Source organism: Melanerpes formicivorus, unplaced genomic scaffold, assembly GCF_026170545.1.
Source record: "Melanerpes formicivorus ecotype bairdi unplaced genomic scaffold, bMelFor1.0.p_v2 SCAF_43, whole genome shotgun sequence".
In the NCBI taxonomy this organism is placed as follows: domain Eukaryota; kingdom Metazoa; phylum Chordata; class Aves; order Piciformes; family Picidae; genus Melanerpes; species Melanerpes formicivorus.
In genome coordinates this window covers 840,459-851,619 of record NW_027142395.1, presented here as the reverse complement: position 1 = coordinate 851,619, position 11,161 = coordinate 840,459, and the positions used below count along the sequence as shown (strand labels likewise).

At 46.6% G+C, this 11,161-nt stretch overlaps 1 long non-coding RNA gene across 1 annotated transcript; it reads right to left on the bottom strand.

Annotated features, from left to right (window-relative positions):
* Positions 1-1,285: 1,285 nt before the first annotated feature.
* On the bottom strand, positions 1,286-5,103 carry LOC137451387 (uncharacterized). The gene is made up of 3 exons (XR_010989808.1): positions 5,019-5,103; positions 3,081-3,150; positions 1,286-2,228 (listed from the first exon to the last, which is right to left on the bottom strand). It is a non-coding gene; the product is annotated as an uncharacterized lncRNA (long non-coding RNA).
* Between the last annotated feature and the right edge of the window lie 6,058 nt (positions 5,104-11,161).

Below are 11,161 nucleotides of genomic sequence, written 5' to 3'. Positions count from 1 at the left end.
CAACCATCCTCATCTGCTGGCCAGGCATTTACTCAGATTCACAAAAGAAAGATCCAGCAGCCTAGCTGGTGACAGAAATCTGATTCATAGCATGATTTCTCTGACTTTAACTTACAGTTCCAAGTCAAATTTTGCAAACTCTTCCATGAGAATGGTCCAAGCCAGGAACACTGGTCACTTCAGGAGGAATGATGTCTTCACTGACATTCTGTGTCCAGTTCTGGGCCCCTCAATTTAAGAAGGACATTGAAACACTTGAACGTCTCCAGAGAAGGGCAATGAGGCTGGGGAGAGGCCTCGAGCACAAGCCCTGTGAGGAGAGGCTGAGGGAGCTGGGGTTGCTTAGCCTGGAGAAGAGGACGCTCAGGGGAGACCTTACAGCTCTCTACAACTGCCTGAAGGGAGGTTGTAGCCAGGAGGGGGTTGGTCTCTTCTCCCAGGCAACAACACCAGAACAAGAGGACACAGTCTCAAACTGCACCAGGGGAACTTTAGGCTCGAGGTGAGGAGAAAGTTGAGAGAGAGAGTTGTTAGCCATTGGAATGTGCTGCCCAGGGAGGTGGTGGAGTCACCATCCCTGGAGGTGTTCAAGAGGGGATTGGACGTGGCACTTGGTGCCATGGTTTAGTGGTCATGAGGTGTTGGGTGACAGGTTGGACTTGATGATCTCTGAGGTCTTTTCCAACCTTATTGATTCTATGATTCTATGACCTAATAAGCTAAGCAGAGCCTTGGTCTGGCCCAGCACAGGTATTCATATTTCTAGAAAACTCTGAGTGGCTTCAGAGAAGGCCTACCATTTTGTTCCTTTTGCTGCTGTACAGCTCCAGTTTACCCCCTTATGGCTTGGGACATGACATTTCTTTCCTCTTTAAACATGATAATTGAAAAATACAAAGTAGAGCAAGAACCATAGTTAAGAATGCTCTTCTAATGAAGTCCCACTGACACTGGGTGCTTGTTAAAAAGTACAGTAGAACATTAAGCAAGTTTTTGCAGCTAGTAAAGACAAAGACAAGTCATTATTAGAACAGTTTGGTTTAACCCTACAGCTGTGACACATTTCAGCAAAGTCCAGATAGAGACAAGGCAAGATATAACAATGAACTCTGATTTGCTGTAGAGGTTATATATTTTTTAAACAAGATAACAATATTGTTTGTAGATACTCTGCATCTCTCTCTCTCTCTAGCCACCACACTCAGATCTACAGGGCTGGGGAAGAGCTGTTGTAAAATGGTGCTGGATCCATGTCTTGGTCCGGAGAGGGAAAGAGACTCAGTTCTTTTGAATATTCCCATGGTATGAAATTAGAGGCACAAACGAGGCCAAAATATCAATAGCTAGACTATTTATTACACAAATGAAGTGGATGGATTAGAAGGGGAGAGAGAGACAATAGGGAGAGAGAGAGAAGAGGGAGAGAGAAGAGGACAGGAATTCTGTTACCACACCCCTCACCCCCCAAGACAGTTTGAGTCTGTGGAGGAAAGGTGGCTGCAGCTTTGGCTGTAGAAGAAGGGTGCTGCAGCTTTGGCTGTGTTGTCCTCTGGGCAGCCTCTTCAGCTCCATGAGTTGCAGCAGACAGAACTTAGGACACAGAGAGAGGGTTCCTCTCAGTCTGCTCCTTCCCAGCTCCATGGAGATGTCTCTGTCCTGGTATTCTTTCCGGTTTTCCTTCTCGGCGGCATTGTCCAGGTCTTTTCCTCCTGTGTTTTCCTTCTTCTGTGTTTTTCTTCTTCTGAGCCAGTAGTTGCTCAAGTCTTTTTATACAGTTTTTTAGTCCTTAGGTATATGTCCAGGTATTGTTCCCCAGGAAATCTTCCTGTGTATTCCTTTGTGTTTGGACAGGGGTCTGGAGGAAGTGTGGGGGGGAGGGTCCTCTGCCTTCTCCTTCTCCACTTACCTGCCCACACACCCAACACACATCAGGGCCCAGGTGGTGAATCCATTGTCTGGGCCAGCAGCAAAGGTGATTTTATTTTGTTGAGTTGCATCAGAAGAGACAAGTTTTAGTCTCTCACAATCAGGGACTTTCTTGGGCACAGCTGCATGTATCTTGGGCCTACTGCCATATGCAGAATGAAGTCAAATTTATCTCCCAGCATGGAGACAAAAAAAAAAGCCAACAAAGGAAGCTGCTTGATTGTGAAGCAATCCTCTTGCTAGGGAAACCACTTCTCTAGACAGTCTGTCCCTGCACAGAAGCATAGCTGCTGTGATCTAGCCTGTGAAAGGATGATTAGAGAGAAATGTATGGCAAATGCTTGCAGGCACAGAAAGTGTTTCTGATAGAGTATGAAAAAGATTAAACTATTTGTACTTGTGGACTACCTAGACAATTCTCTCCCTAGTGGATGTTAGAGGTCTTTTTGTTCATTCATGCCTTTCTCATTTTGTGAGATGAAAGCAATCATACAGTCAGAACTGTAAACTTTAACCATTGCTCTACATTGTAAAAAGAGCATGTCTTCACTTTTGTTTTTGGGGAATAACCTGGGCCTAACCTGAGACAGGAATTTGATTACACAGGTGCCACAACAACTAAGCAGGGTAAGTTTTTGGCATGACAGAATTGTATTTCCTGTCCATTTGCTATATCTCAGTGGCCCATCCAAATATCTAGAAAGCTTTTCTGTAGTCATTTCAAGCACAGGTTGAATTCTGCCTTTCCCTGCACAAAAGAGACCCTGTCATCCCTGCTTTTCCCCTCCACCCCCAAACACCATTCCCATTCTCAGAAGGATGGCACCTTTCAATTTAAGCCAACAAAGCACTTCAAAGAAGTCCCAGAACTAGTGCCAGTATGTTTCAGAGAGATCAAGATTTCATTCCTTGAGTGCAGCTGTATTTCTGTGAAATTAGCCACATTTAGAATCATAGAATCAATAAGGTTGGAAAAGACCTCAAAGATCATCAAGTCCAACCTGTCACCCAACACCTCATGACCACTAAACCATGGCACCAAGTGCCACGTCCAATCCCCTTTTGAACACCTCCAGGGATGGTGACTCCACCACCTCCCTGGGCAGCACATTCCAATGGCTAACAACTCTCTCTGGGAAGAACTTTCTCCTCACCTCGCGCCTAAATTTCCCCTTGAGACTGTGTCCTCTTGTTCTGGGATCCTGGGCCAGTAAGAGGTAAATGCTGTAAGAAAGTCAGCGGTTGGGAGTGAGTCAGGATTCAACCTCAGTAGCTGGTGCTGTTTGAGCATGACCCTAAACTGTTTAATACTTGTCTATGTGTTTTGAGCAGCAGAAGAGAATCTGCAGAGCATCAGCACTTCACGGCGTGTCTCCTTGTCTGACTGCTTCACAAGAGCAGGTGACACTTCTCAGTCAAATCTGCTAATCTGGAGAGGGAAAACAGTCTCATCTGCTTTGCGGTGAGACACCTGAGATGCCAAGAGAGCTGTTTCAGGAGAAAGCACAGGGAAGGTCTATGTACTTACAGCTGTGCTTTCAACACTGGAAAACAAATAATGTTTTCAGCACAGACCTCATTATAATTACACTAGCATGTAAGATCAATTAGGATATTACTCCCTTGCTGTTATGGAGCAGTCTGGATTGCTGTTTCTTGAAGAGGTATAATAGAAATGGGGCAGTTATTTATGGTTGGGGAAATAAGGAGATGAATGAGTAAGTGAGGAGATTTCACACCAATGTTCCTCTGGCTTTTTGCAAAGAAACATCATCCAATCCTATCATGAGCTTGCAAGTCTGCCATTTCCCCCTGAAGAAATTTTTAAGAGCAAATTTCAGCTCTTTCTCAACTCAGCCTGCTTAGCTCTGCTCGAGTGGCAAGCAAGACAGCTGGCAGTTTGGGTGCCAACCCTTTCAGTTTGAATCATAGAATAGAATCATAGAATCAATAAGGTTGGAAAAGACCTCAAAGATCATCAAGTCCAACCTGTCACCCAACACCTCATGGCTACATAAACCATGGCACCAAGTGCCACGTCCAATCCCCTCTTGAACACCTCCAGGGACGGTGACTCCACCACCTCCCTGGGCAGCACATTCCAATGGCCAACAACTCTCTCTGTGAAGAACTTTCTCCTCACCTCCAGCCTAAACTTCCCCTGGCACAGCTTGACACTGTGTCCTCTCATCCTGGTGCTGGTTGCTTGGGAGAAGAGACCAACCCCCACCTGGCTACAACCTCCCTTCAGGTAGTTGTAGAGAGCAATAAGGTCTCCCCTGAGCCTCCTCTTCTCCAGCCTAAGCAACCCCAGCTCACTCAACCTCTCCTCATAGGGCATCAGCTCTTACAAATTTCATTATGTTTCAGTGTTTTTGCAGTTCACACAAACATCAATTTTTGTCAGAGTTCACGTACTGCATTTAAACCAAAGTGCTGCACACGTGGCACAATGAACACATGGTCAAAGACTTCTGCAAATACATCTCTATATGCAGGGGTATTAATGTGAGCTCTACAAAAAAAGGAGGCTTGGTGCCTTCCCCCCAAGTTGGGTGCCAGTTATTTTTTGTAATGTAGTGAGTTGAAGTTTCCCCCCAGCATTAACTTTGCCAGCCCAACTCAGTTAGAAGCAAATGAAGCTGTATTTACAAGCAAAGTCTACACTCTGCACTGGAATGCAATGAATGTGTACAAAATATACAGGAGTTACAATATTGTACAGGTATTTACAATAAGCAAACAACATGAAACCCGCCCTGGTCAAGAGACCAGGGAAGACATTCCACTGCCTCTATCCCCTACCCCCCTGTTCCAAGAGAGAAAGTGGAGTGGAGAGGAAAAGCAGTGGGTTAGACTTAGCTGAGGCCAGCCAAAGCATGTTACCTCTCCAGAGCGAAGCAAAACAGCCAAGATCAGAAGAGAGAAGAATTGTTATGGTACAGCCTGTCTTATTCCAGATGTTTACCCAATGCATTTGTTTAGAATAACCTTTTGTTTTCCTTTTTACACCCAATAGTGATTTATTTACATTTTTCTACTCTTCTGCTCAAAATCTGTAATTAAATGTTAAAGGTATAGCCTAAACCCACCTCAAGTCTGGGGGATCTGGTGAGCCTTCTGTGGTGTGTCCAAGTGCTCTCATCACTTGAGCCTGCATGGTAAGTTTTGATCTGCTGTTCCATGAGCCTAATCTCAATGAAACTTCCCTTGAGCAATCACCTGCAGGTGGACTCATATGCTATTCTTAGCCTGCATATCTCATTTTCAGGTGTTAAAAGAAACTGGATTTGAAAGAGGTACTTAGCACAAACAGACAAGTCACTCAGAGTGCCCTGAGACTGCAGTTTCAGCAGACTGTGCCCAACAAGTCATGACTTTGAGTTTCAAGTGGTTTAACAGGTTAAAGCAGAAAAACATGGTTGAAAGTGTGCATACACCTGCATATACATCCACACAGCTGCACAACCAGCAACACACTTCCACAGTTTAAAAGCATAATTAAGCAGATTGGGCTAGCATAAAGATCTTTCCTCTGACTTGAAGAACATTCTTCACATCTTACTTCACATTCACTTTGAAAATGAAACTGAGCACTCCTAAGACAGCCCTCTGCTTTCAGAATAAAAAGCAATCCTATCCCACTCCCTCCCCCCTCCCCCCCAGCATTTACAGCTTTGTGGAGTGTGTACATATGATTCTGTGCCCCAGAACAGCAGAAGGTGTTGCTATACGGGTATCAAAGTACGTATGCGTAGAACTGCAAACCAAGCAGACAGCTGACCAAATATCAGGTGCTCGTGGGCCTCAGGGCATTGATGCCCCACAAACATAAGAATGTTTATTAGGTGAATACAGAAATGGAAGTTTTGTAGCAGTAGAAAGTAAGTATGATAATGAGGTAAACGTGGCAAAAAAACTCCTAAATAACAAAAATCAACTAGTGGTACACTGTACAGGAAACAGCAGTTTTAATCACTTCTTGAATGCTGGAGAAGGCCTTTGAGCTGACTACAGGCTACTTGTTAATGATACCTCTCTGCATCTATAACTTTTCACGGTGCTATAAACCCAATTTGATGAGTAGGAAACCAAGTAGATGTTCTGTTCCTTTGAACCCAGAATCTGAACCACATGAATGCTCCTGTTCATTCCTGAAAGTAGAGTGTTAGATATAGCTTCAGTTTTCCTTAGATAAGCAAGAGGAAGATTCTTTGGGACACTATACCCAGAGCCGCACCAGGGATTCCCTTCCAGTAGTCTTGAGACCCAAGGCAGAGTGAGGTCTGTGCATCACGAGCTCCATCTGGAGGCTGCTCACTTTAATCTGTGATTTTGAAAGACATGGAGAGGAAATGCAGTAGTGCTGGGCCAAAACTACAGGTTCTAGAGGCAGCTGCAAAACAGTTTGGAAGAGACCTTCGAGATCATTGAGTCCAACCTATCATCCAACACCATCTAATCAACTAAACCATGGCACCAAGCACCCCATCCAGTCTCTTCCTAAACACTTCCAGTGGTGACTCCATTACCTCCCTGGGCAGCACATTCCAATGGCCAATCTCTCTTTCTATGAAGAACTTCTTCCTAACCTCCAGCCTAAACCTTCCCTGGCACAGTTTGAGACTGTGTCCTCTTGTTTTGGTGCTGGTTGCCTGGGAGAAGAGACCAACCCCCACCTGGCTACAACCTCCCTTCAGGAAGTTGTAGAGCTCAATAAGGTCTCCTCTGAGCCTCCTCTTCTCCAGGCTAAGCAACCCCAGCTCCCTCAGCCTCTCCTCACAGGACTTGTGCTCCAAATCCCAAAGAAAATGGTGAGTGGTGAGTTAAGTTCCACTAAGGTGTTGAGGGGACTCAGCATGCTGTCAAGATTGTCTTGTTAGACTGCTTATGGCAGAGCAGATATCCTTCCAAGGCCCCATGGTATTTGAAAGCCTCTCTTGACCCTTTCCCTTAAATGTAAGAGTGGTGGTAGAGGGGATGTCAGACCAATTTGTGGCTTCCACAGAGCATGCAAAGCAGTGGGAATGGCCATTCCAGATGTTCAAGACTAGGCAGTATGCAGAAAAATGCAGGTTGGTTAATTTGGGTGAGATATTGCTGCTTGAAGCTCACAAAACACTTGGGCTTGGTGTGTAGAGCAAGTTTCTGATTACTCACTCCAAATGTTTGATCCTGGTGATCTTGCTCAGCTCTGTCTTAAAGCTGTCTGCATGCACACCATCAAGTAGAGTCTTCCATTGTTAATTTAACCACTATGCACTCAGAAACAAGTTTCAAACTGGGTCAGAATCCTTGTATGAAGTCTGAGAGCACTGAGATGTGATCACTTTCTGCTCAGCTACTGTTATGGTAAAAGCTGCTGGGAGTGGGGTACACAGGACCTGCAGACTATCTCTGTCCTAATGTCCCAGGCAAGTGTTGTGTGTGACTGAGCTAAAACTCAGCAGTGACATTTTCCTTTGTTTTCCTGGAGACCCTGCAGCACTTAAAGTAATGAGGGGTCTGACTGGTGCAAAGAAAGAGAGCTGCATGAAAAACCAGAGTGGTCTGCGCATGGGGAGGTTGTGCTGAGCAGGACCAATTTGTTGGCACCTGTTGTGTGTTGAGTTGATCATTGCCCTTCTATCTGAGTGAAAAAGATCCTTAGGGATTCTTAAGACAAGCAACAGCCCTAGATGCTCCAGAAGCACTTTCCTCTGACTCAGTGAATATTGCTGTGGTATTAGGGAGGTCAGGAAAGGTACTTGGGTAAGAACCCTTTGTGAGCTATGCCATACACACTGTAATCAGATATGTAGCTGTAAATATTACCAGCTCTGCTTGCTGCTCGACTGTGCACTTAACACAGCTGCTGCCCCACCTGCAGACTGCTGTAGGGGTCTGGGGAGACCAAATTGCTTGGCTCTGATTTTATATGAAAAAGTGCATTATCTGTGTGGAAAAGAATCTCAAGTGCAGAGGCTGGAGGTGCTGCTTGTGCCATGAACAGACCTTTGACACACAGACCAAAGTACATTTTTGCCGTAAAATTAGTGCTAGATGATTTGTGGGACAAAAAAGGCATGGAAAGCAAAGCTGAATGGGAGCTTAAGGGGACACAGGGACTTCAGTCAGGTGCTTGATCACATAGTTTCTGAGATGCACTTACCTAACACCCAAGGCTTCTGTCCTCAGTGTCAGGAAAAATTATGGATCAGATCATCTTGGGGGCAATCACTGTGCACCTGAAGGATGGCCAAGGGATCAGGCCCAGCCAGCATGGATTTAGGAAGGGCAGGTCCTGCCTCACCAACCTGATCTCCTTCTGTGATCAGGTGACCACCTGGTGGATGTGGGGCAGCCTGTGGATGTAGTCTACCTGGACTTCAGCAAGGCCTTTGACACTGTCCCACGCAGCAAACTCCTGGCGAAGCTGTCAGCCTGTGGCTGGGACAGCAGCATTCTGTGCTGGGTTAGGAACTGGCTGGAGGGCCGAGCCCAGATAGTGGTGGTGAATGGTGCCGCAGCCAGCTGGCAGCCAGGCACTAGTGGTGTGCCCTGGGGATCAGTGCTGGGTCCCATCCTGTTCAATCTCTTTATTAATGATCTGGATGAGGGGATTGACTCCATCATCAGAAAATTTGCAGATGACACCAAGTTGCAAGCAGGTGTTGATCTGTTAGCGGGTAGAAGGGCTTTGCAGAAGGACCTTGCCAGGCTGGACTGATGGGCAGAGTCCAACATGATGGCATTCAACAAGTCCAAGTGCTAGGTGCTGCACTTTTGTCACAACAACCCCATGCAGTGCTACAGGCTGGGGTCAGAGTGGCTGGAGAGCAGCCAGGGAGAAAGGGACCTGGGGGTACTGATTGACAGCTGGCAGAAAATGAGCCATCAGTGTGCCCAGGTGGCCAAGAAGGCCAATGGCATCCTGGCCTGCATCAAGACTAGTGTGGCCAGCAGGAGCAGGGAAGTCATTGTGCCCTGTACTCTGTACTGGATAGGCTACACCTTGAGTACTGTGTCCAGTTCTGGGCCCCTCAATTTAAGAAGGACATTGAGACTCTTGAATGTGTCCAGAGAAGGGCTACGAGGCTGGGGAGAGGCCTCGAGTACAAGGGCTACGAGGAGAGGCTGAGGGAGCTGGGGTTGTTTAGCCTGGAGAAGAGGAGGCTCAGGGGAGACCTTATTGCTGTCTACAACTACCTGAAGGGAGGCTGTAGCCAGGTGGGGGTTGGTATTTTCTCCCAGGCAACCAGCACCAGAACAAGAGGACACAGTCTCAAGCTGTGTCAGGGGAGGTGGTAGAGTCACCATCACTGGAGGTGTTTAGGAAGAGACTGGATGGGGAGCTTGGTGCCATGGTTTAGTTGCTTAGATGGTGCTGGGTGATAGGTTGGACTCGATGATCTTGAAAGTCTATTCTATTCTATTCTATTCTATTCTATTCTATTCTATTCTATTCTATTCTATTCTATTCTATTCTATTCTATTCTATTCTATTCTATTCTATTCTATTCTATTCTATTCTATTCTATTCTTATTCTATTCTTATTCTATTCTTCTATTCTATTCCTACTGCTGCTTGCAGTTTGGAGGAAAGCATTCCTTCAAAGTTCAAGGCTTGACTTCAAGTGCAACAACCAAAGACCATTTCACTCTGAGAGCCTAGTGGGTCTGGGCAGGGACAGGCAGGACTTGGTGGCCTCCCTGGAGGGGTCCAGAGCCCTGGGGCATTCTCCAGCTTGCTCATAGCTCCAGCCCTCAATCTTCCCCCTACACCTCAAACAGGGCTTAATCTGCAGCCTCAGAAGGTGGAGGGCATGAACCCACCATCACATTTTGTTTAATTACCTTCATCCACATTTAAGCTTCATTTTATTACTGCTTATTAAAGAGTGTTTATCCAATTTAAACATGCATCTTGATGAATGCCTGTTTAAAGTGTCTTTTAAATATATATATATATATATATACATAGCATGTGCACACAAAACAGGCACAGCCATCAATGCAGACAGGCAGTAGATAAATGAACAAACAACAAAAATCAGTATGAAATGTGTGTATCCTCCTCCCGACAGTTGTTCATCTAGCAGACAGAAAAGCTTGGATTGTTATACTTGAGCACTTTCTGGGCCAAACACAACAGGCAGCCAACGAGAGGCTGCTCTGAGATCATGTGAGCAGCAGTCTCTGCAATGAAACAGCAGCAGGCAGCCAATGAGAGGCTGCTCTGAGATCACGTGAGCAGCAGTCCCTGCAATAAAGCAGCAGCAGGCAGCCAACGAGAGGCTGCTCTGAGATCATGTGAGCAGCAGTCTCTGCAATGAAACAGCAGCAGGCAGCCAATGAGAGGCTGCTCTGAGATCACGTGAGCAGCAGTCCCTGCAATAAAGCAGCAGCAGGCAGCCAACGAGAGGCTGCTCTGAGATCATGTGAGCAGCAGGCAGCAATAAAGCAGCAGCAGGCAGCCAATCAGAGGCTGCTCTGAGACCACATGAGCAGCAGTCTCTGCAATGAAACAGCAGGCAGCCAATGAGAGGCTGCTCTGAGACCACGTGAGCAGCAGTCTCTGCAATGAAACAGCAGGCAGCCAATGAGAGGCTGCTCTGAGATCACGTGAGCAGCAGTCTGCAATAGAACAGCAGCAGGCAGCCAATCGGAGAGCAGCCTGAAAAGGTGAGTAGGGCCTGGCCTTGGGGTCCCAGGAGGCTGCTTGTGCTGGAGGGCCCTGCCTGCACCAAGGTGCCCTGGTGTGCAGGGCAAAGGATTAGCTCCTTCTAGTACCCATCTGCAGCACTCAGTGTCACTGTCGAGGAAGATGCCTGTGCACTTCTTGAACCTTTATTTGTAGCTCTCACAACCTTTGATGGCAACGAGCATCACAGCCTAATCACACAGGCATTCCAGTTCTTTCCTGTGAGAGTGGTGAAATACCACAACAGGTTGCAGGGATGCAGTTGATGCCCTGACCCTGCAGACATTCAAGGTCAGACTCGATGTGGCCCTGGGCAGCCCCGTCCAGTTGGAGGTGTCCCTGCTCACTGCAGGGAGGTTGGACAAGATGACCTTTAAGGGTCCCTTCCAACCCACTGCAGTCTGTGAAGCTGTGAATCTATTTGGCATAAATAAAGAGCAAATGTGCCTTGAACTGCATCAAGCAGGAGCAGGGAAGTCATTGTGCCCCTGTACTCAGCACTGGTTAGGCCACACCTAGAGTCCTGTGTCCAGTTCTGGGCCCTTCAATTTA